Here is an 8,179-nt window from a genome sequence, read left to right on the forward strand (position 1 = left end):
TTGAAGATTTGCCAGCAAAGCTTGAAAATTTAAAGCGTTCCACTTTATTCTTTTCCCTTTACCACTGCCTCATGGAAAAAAAAAAAAAAAAAAAAAAAAAGGACAGGGAGAAAAGAGAGGGAAAAGATTTAACAGGCAGAAGAACCCCCTTCTCTATTCCCTTCATCTTCCAAACAATTGGTATTGTTTTTCCAGATCTCCTCAAAATCTTCCTGCAATTCAATCTCTTACCAGCAACTATTTCTGAAGATGCTTGTTCCTACTACCACAGCTCATCAAAACTTAGTGATTTCCAATCTGTGGTCCAGAGGGCTGGGAGGTGGATGATGGGCTGAGAGTGTGTTGTGCCTACACAGCAGTTGGGATTCACTGGACTTGGGAACCACAGCCTCAACCTCTGTTGCTTATTGTCATTTCGTCCAACTTCACTTTGATTTCACAAAGAATAAGCAATTTACAGGAGATTATTCCAGGTGTTCTTAACATAATTGTTGTGATTTTTTTGTTTTGTTGGGTTTTTTTTCTTTAAAGAAGGAAAAAAATACCTCACAGGAAAGTTTCTAATTGCTACTTAGGCAATTGTGCAGTGAGGTCACCATATCCAGACTACAAGTGGGCTCAGAGGCACAAGTGATACAGACTTTATATGATCTCTCCTTCTCTGATAAATGGAACTCCCTGAAAAGATAAACACAGAGCAAGAGTTGCCATACAACAATTAACCATAAGAGGAACCATCTAACACACTTCAACATAAAGCAGTCATTTATATCTTTGCTCACAGGAGATTTGAGAGTTGTATTCATGAAGAACTCCTGTTTTAATAAACCTTGATTCTCTGCCCTTAGTCACTACTTCATAAGGCTCTGCCTATGGCTGTGAAGATTGGGGAAGGACTAAACTGTTAAGACTTGACTAGAAATTGTGCTTACAATATCATCAGGGTTGGTTGGTTTGTTTCTCTCCTCTCCCCTCCAATAAACCTGAATATGAGTATTTTCTACAGCATTCATGGAAATGGAGATACATGCTATAACTAATTTCATGAAGTGAAGGAAATAAATTAAACTATCAGCAAGCAGATTAGTTTAGCAAGAGAAATTTTCTTTAGGCACTACAAAACTTCTGATTTACACAAGTGAAATACAGCAAGTCAGTGAAAGAACAGCCACCCACCTGTTCAACCAGAGCTCTTTATCACTTTAGTGGAACCGACCAAGCACAAACAAAACCAGTAAAAGCCAGTGACAAAGGTGCATGTTAATGACACCAGAAATGATAAAATTCCTTTCTTTCACCTTATCTTGAAAGTCGGAATTTGCTGCGATGCACTTGACTGCCTTCCAAAACACGCAACTGTAGGATCTGCACCACAAGGCGACCTTACTTCAGGGAATCACAGACAGGTTGGGGTTGGAAGGGACAGTAAAGAGCATCCAATTCCACCCCCTGCCAGAGCAGGGACACCTTCCACTATTGCAGCTTGCTCAGAGCCCCATCCAACCTGGCCTTGAACACTGCCAGGGATGGGGCAGCCACAGCTTCTCTGGGCAACCTGTGCCAGGGCCTCCCCACCCTCACAGGGAGAATTTCTTCCTCACATCCAATCTAAACCTGCTCTCTGTCAGTGTGAAGCCATGGCCCCTGGTCCTTCTCTTCTCCAGGCTGAACAATCCCAATTCTCCCAGCCTTTCAAACTGCTTTGCTAAGTCTCACCGAGAGTATTTGCTACAAAAGTGTCTGACAGCCAACAGCGATTACTCCACTAAACAGGAATGTGCTTTAACAGCCGCCTGTTACCTGGCTGTACCAACCATGGCTCTCATTGCTGAGTGACTGTGTCCCACAGAGAACCTTGTATGCAGAACACAAAATTCCCTTATAGTTCCATATTTTACAGCTTGTTAAATCATACTTTTAATTAAACAGGCTTCATTCTACATATCCAGTTGCTACTGTTTGAAGAAACAGGTACTCCCACTAAATCCTTACCTTGTGATTAAATTTGTTCTCCTTTCCTGCTCTGTGAACACCGGAGAGCACAGAACAGAGGAATCTTTAACTTCAAGAAACAACAACTGTCTTTAAACAATGAGGAGCAATGCTTTTGTCTGGGGAGCTACTAATATAAGCTTTCCCCTTCATGCAGGACTCAGCAGGCTAAAAATTAGTGACATTTTAAGTGGAACAATTCTTTCATCATCAGGCTGATATTTGGCTGCCATTCTGGTTACCTCCCTTATAAGGCACCAGCAAGAGGGAAGGGCAGGGAACACATTATGCAACTGTTCATTGTAAAAAATAATTAAAACAAATTTTAAGAAATGTCTGTAATAAACACTTTTCCAATATACAAAAGACAAAAGGAGCCTGATGCCATTGGTCTAAGGTCTGCCCTTTCTACTGGGCTAATTTGGGAAAAGGGAATTTCTCCTGAAAGGTTTTTCTCATTTTTGTGGGAAAGTGGAACACTGAAGCCTGCGAACCACCCCTGCCTTCTCCAGAGTCTGGTTCAAATCTACCTAATCAGCCAGAAGCAGCTCTGCATTGGGAAATAAAGGGCAATACTGGGACACCTGCATCTTGTGCCCTCCTCTGTGCTCAGGTGTGATCCATGGAAATCTAAGATACCCAATTCCAAGGTCAGCTTCAAGGAAGGGTAAGGAGGTTCTGTGGTGAGGTCATTCACATCTTGGTTGGTTTGTACACAACAGCCCTCCCGCAGACAAGGAAATATCCTTTGGAATTTACCTATCAGTTCAGCTGTAAGTACGGGATTTTTCTACTAGTGAAGTCATAAAAACACTGAGACCTTCTACCCACAGAACAGACTCAAGAGTCTCCAAACTGGCAGTGACCTGGCAGGATGAGGCCCCTTCTGTCCTTTGGGGGGTTCTCAGTGGTCCTGGAGGAAGTTCACGGCACAGCACAAGCGTGCCAGAGAAGCTGTCTCACTCTCTGTTGCATCAGGGACAGGGACACGGAGCCTGTACCACCAGGAGAGCCCCCTAAGCACACACAGCTCCCCACTTGTGACAAGCTGCTTCTGCCAAGCCCCTTTCCTTGGTTACCAGTTTCTGCCTTCAGCAGTCATTCAGGCGTCTTACTGAAGTGGTGACTTTCGTTCCCCTCCTTGTCCCTCGGCTGTGGGAATGGGAGTTACGACTACTCCCCCTTCCATACACTCCTGTGTATGGAAGCTGAGTGTCTTTGCAACTCCTATGGCTTGATGCGACCCAATATCTTCATTTTAACTGCAGCCAATTGATGCACAACTGTGTTTCTCATATTATTACTCATTATTCTACTACAATGGCTCATAAAACGGGCCCTCAGTCAAGCACAACTTTCTGGGAAGGCACCCACTTGACTCAAGTTTTCCAAGTGTTTGTCTGGGAGATGGTCGGCTGGGTTTTGTTTCCCTACCAGGTAATTTAATTGCTAAAATACCTTAGCACATTTTATAAATGCAGTACTTAATGTGACATTACACACAGGGCTCTCAGAATTGTAAACAGCTCTCTTTATTACACGTAGCAGAAAAAGGTTTCACAACCTTTCATCTGGTCAAAGAAAAGAAAAAAGTTTTTTTGTTTTCCCTTCTGTGGAAGGAAATTTAACACACTCCAATAAGCAAAGGTCTTTGCTACAACTGGAGCTCCTCTACAGCATGTCAGTGATCATAGGCTCAAACTCTGGAACATAAGAGACATAGCTAATATAAGTTGCAATACAGTAAACACTCTTCCTCTCCCATATGTAGATCCAAGTTATCCCTTTACTTCCTCCCTCCCATTCACTCTGTCACCTTTGATAAACTCCATCTGTTTGCACAACCTGCACACACCAAACTATTATTTCATCTTGGCTGTTCCATGTTACTAAAAGGTGAACAGTTGATCCCTTTTTACAGCTTCAGGACATTCTCACTCTTGTGAAATCCCATAAACCCAGGCTATCATTTTAACCAACCACTGCTCCTTTTACTAGTAAAAGCATAAAGACAACTGTTCCTTAGACAATCAAAGTCCCATGGAAGTAGTCTTCCAAATTCCAGGTATCTGTTTCTTCACATTCTGATCAGTTGCCACTCTCATAAAACCATGTGTCAGCTAACAAATTTGCAGGTATAAATATTAAAGGCATACAACACAAACTAAGTTCCAAGTCTACAGTTCAAACCAGAATATAAAATCCAACACCTAAATTACTGAGAAATCAGAAAACCAGATATTTGAAGCATAAAGATTCATGCTCTTTCCTGATCCACCGTTTTCCTTTGCTTTGTTAATCTGTAAAAAGTATTTAATGAGATATCAATGCACGCCTTGCAAGATTACCTCATTTCACAAGTAAGGCAGTATTAACTATGACAAGTGCCCATTTTAATGCTTCCCATACTGATCAAATTATCTATGACAAGGAAACTGAGTTTTTCTTGATAATTTATTTATTCCCTTACTTCCTGTTTTGTTTTACACTGTTAAGAGAAAAATGTTCTATTACTTCCCCATGCAAATACAGGAGCAGTGGGACTGCCAGAAGTTACTCTGTAGTTTTAAACTACAGACTTGTGGGATTTTCTCTACCAAACAAGTTAAAAGTCTGCTCTGCTGCATTTGACAACTAATTTCTGAGCCTTCAAGACAAGATTCTGCCACTTTAAATGCAGTTCACTATTTAAATTCATAACATGAAATAAATAACTCCTCCCTGAGTTCCTACCCCACAATATTAAATTGGCTTACCCTTAGTGTAACAATTTTTTGCACAACAAAAGCTGTTATTTAATCACCAGACTTTGAAAAATCCTGCACCAACCTATCTCAAAAATTAGACTCCAGTTATTTATCAAACCCATATTTTCAAGCCACAGCAATGCAATTACCACTAGTGGCAGGTCTGCTCTAAGTGCAGCTATATGTTGAAATGAGCAACAAGAGAAGATTAAATGATTTTGTGGACAATTGTATGTTTGATTTATGTCAACTGCCATTACTCTAAGACACAAAGCCTCTTTCTGGGAGACTAAAAGCAAACCATTTACCATATAATATCAGCTTAGCAGGCTTTGTGCTGATGAATACTGCATTCAGAGAAGCAATTTTTTTAACTGCAATTTCCATGTCTACCCTGCATCTCCTGGAATACAAATATCAAAGTTTATCAACTGCCTTCACATTTTAACTAATGCTCAGCTTAAACTTGGTAGAAGAACAACATTTTTATTGGAATAAACATGGACTGAGCAAAAACTGAATCTACAGGGGGAAGACAAGCTTTGAAAGCAAGACAAACCCACTGCCTAGACAGATACAGAGGACACAGACTGTGACTAAGCTCCTTGTGGTCACTACAGGATTCAAGAGCCATCCCAAACTACAGCAGGAACCTAAAGGACTAAAAAAATTCCTACCCACCATTCAAACTTCGGGGACAAAAAGACAGATGAGCAAAGGGAGGCTACACAGAACTCCTGAGAAAGGACAGGTAAGCAAACCTCAGCCACATGCACCGTGCATGTACTGAACTCCAGTGTGATATCCCACATTATTACAATCCCACCAGGGACTCCACTGCTGATCAGACCCTCTGAGGCCAGCACCAAAAAGCTTACACAAGAAGGTCCACAACAGATCATCTGACAGAAATCCAAAATTTCTGTTCTCCTGGGAACATTCCCTCACCAAGAGCACGGGTCTGGTGCAAGTCCACTGCAAGTTAAAGATGGGGTGTGGGTTTGCTGTGCTTTTTAAGACAGACTAACTTTCTGGGAAAAAAAAAAAGGGGGGGGGGAGGGGGCAGAAAGAACTAAAGCATGATACCTGTCCTCTGTAAATATCTACTTCTGAATTCTGCTTAGCTAGTGGCTTGGGATTTGTCTTCCCCTGAAATGTTTGAGAAATAAATGAATAAATGTTTAGAATTTTTTAAGCTCTGTTAAGTAAATTATTTAAATTGAACATGCAGTATGCCATGTACGTTATGAAAAAAAAATGAGTTCGTGGAGCTATGCAAATTTGACTTTTCCTATCCAAGATATTTCTTAACAAAACAAGGAAAATGTGTCTACATATGGCACAGAAGGTGAAACTGCAGCAATTCTACTAGATACAGTAACAGATTTCTCCCAGTCAATGAAGGTGCCCACTGATCACCTCAGGTCAGTAGCCTGTGGGCTACTATTTCTTTTCACTCTTCAGAGTAAAATTAAAGCTGATATTCTTTCATTCCTAAGGGATAAGGAATGAAAACAATTTTTCAGACTCCTGCGTATATTTAGGCACCTTTCATGGTGCAGGCACAACAACTTAGCGAGATTTATTAGCGTTATAAATACTCATAAACAAGATCCCTCTGCTTCAAGTGACTTTTACAAACTGTAATCAAAACACTGAATCAGCACACCTGACAAACCCCAACATCTAGAGTCAACAAAAACCCCACTGCTTTCCAAAGAGAAGATAAAAGCAAAACCAGTACATCCCACCAAGTATCTTACAGGAAGCTTTTAAAAAAAACCAAAAACAAACAGACTTCGGCATTGCTTTTGATTCAGAGGCTCGAGCAAGGCTCATTTATTCCCAGTCAGGATTTTGCAAGAGGAAGCCAGGTACACCAGCGGAGGCATGCGTGTGAACTCTGCTATTCTAACCCAAGGCGTTCCAGATCAAGTAAAACCAAACAACTGCAAGACCTCTGTTATTAGCATTAACTTTTACCTGAATCGCTGAGAATTGTCTAAAGACACAGAGCACGAGCCGGACAGCCAAACCACGGGGGCCCCAATCCCAAACTCCTCCGGCTCAGCAGAAGGTTTGGGATTTGTTCCTCCCGCGACTGGAAACTTGTGAAGGTTCTGCTTGCTTTTCTAAGCGCATTATGGAGATAATTTCGTCCCTTTATTTATTTATTTCTAAAGAGGGCAGACACTCTTAAGCCCAGAGCCACGTTCCGTAGCACAAGTACAGCCCAGCCGTGACCCTCCCGGCGGGGTGCCCGCACAGCCCCGGCCCCGCTCCCCTCGCCGGGCTCACCTGTGCTCCCGCACCGACACCCCCGGGGGCACCTCAGCCCCCCGGCCGGCGGCAGCGGGACAAGTCACCCCGGGGGCAGCGGGACGAGCCGCCCCAGGGACTGCGGGACGGGTCACAAGTCACCCCGGGGGCAGGGAGCCGAGTCGCCCGAGGGGCAGGCGGGCGAACTGCCCCGCTGCCCAGAGCCACCCCCGATCCTCCCCGCAGCCGAGGCTGAGGCTGCGCTCCCACAGCCTCCACGGCGATGGCTGCTCCTGCTGCCTCACGGTGCGGGGGGAGGAAAGAGGCATGGGGAGATTCCCAGTCTCCAGCGGCAGCGTGCCACGGCTGTTTCTGCGGGCAGCGCCGGGGCGGCGGGTGCCCGGTTCCCCTCAGGACCCGGCTCGCCTCAGGACTCACCTCCCGCCCGGTCCGAGCGCGGCGCCGCCCCCGCGCTAATGGCAGCGGGCGGGCCCGCGGCGGGGGCCGATGTTTACCCGCCGGCTCTCGCGAGAGCCGCGCGCCGCCGAGCCCCGCGCCGCGATTGGCCGCGCCCTCCTGGCGCGCGCCGCCCGCCTCGCCCCGCCCCTCTGGTGCCGCCCGGGCCGGCGTCCGTCTGCAGCGGCGTCCCGGGATGGCGCGGGCTGGCCGGGCGCGTCGCCGCTGCTGTGGCCACCTCCCTGCTCCAGCAGGGCCATCCCGGAGCACACGGCACAGGACTGCGTCCAGACGGTTCTGGAGTATCCCCAGCGAGGGAAAGTCCCCATCATCTCTGGTCTCGGTCACTGCACAGGACAGAAGTTCTGCCTCCTGTCCAGGTGGAACTTCCTGGGGATCAGTCCCTGCCCGTTCCTCTGGTGCCATGGCTGGGCCCCCCGGAGCAGAGCCTGGGCCCTGCTCGGAGCCCTCCCTGCACACAGGGACACCCAGGGCTGAGGGCCCCTCTCAGCTGGGGCTCCTCTCCAGGCTGAACAGCCCCAGCTCCCTCAGACTTTCCAGTCCCTAAATCATCTCCGCAGCCTCCGCTGGACCCGCTCCAGGAGCTCCCTGTCCCTCCTGTCCTGAGGAGCCCAGAGCTGGACACGGCCCTCCAGATGTGCCTCGCAGGGCAGAGCAGAGGGGCAGGATGACCTCCCTCTACCTGCAATCCATGCTCTTCCCAA

The 8,179-nt window shown here is 46.1% G+C and overlaps 1 protein-coding gene across 1 annotated transcript in view; it reads right to left on the reverse strand.

Moving 5' to 3' along the window:
* STK38L (serine/threonine kinase 38 like) overlaps window positions 1-7,521 on the reverse strand; it is a 45,918-nt gene extending 38,397 nt beyond the window's left edge. Inside the window, exon 1 of the mRNA XM_032106185.1 lies at window positions 7,437-7,521. The gene's annotated coding sequence lies outside the window, so the exon portion shown is untranslated. The remainder of the gene's footprint in view (window positions 1-7,436) is intronic.
* Window positions 7,522-8,179: the final 658 nt, after the last annotated feature.

This window comes from Corvus moneduloides, chromosome 4 (genome assembly GCF_009650955.1).
Source record: "Corvus moneduloides isolate bCorMon1 chromosome 4, bCorMon1.pri, whole genome shotgun sequence".
Lineage (NCBI taxonomy): Eukaryota > Metazoa > Chordata > Aves > Passeriformes > Corvidae > Corvus > Corvus moneduloides.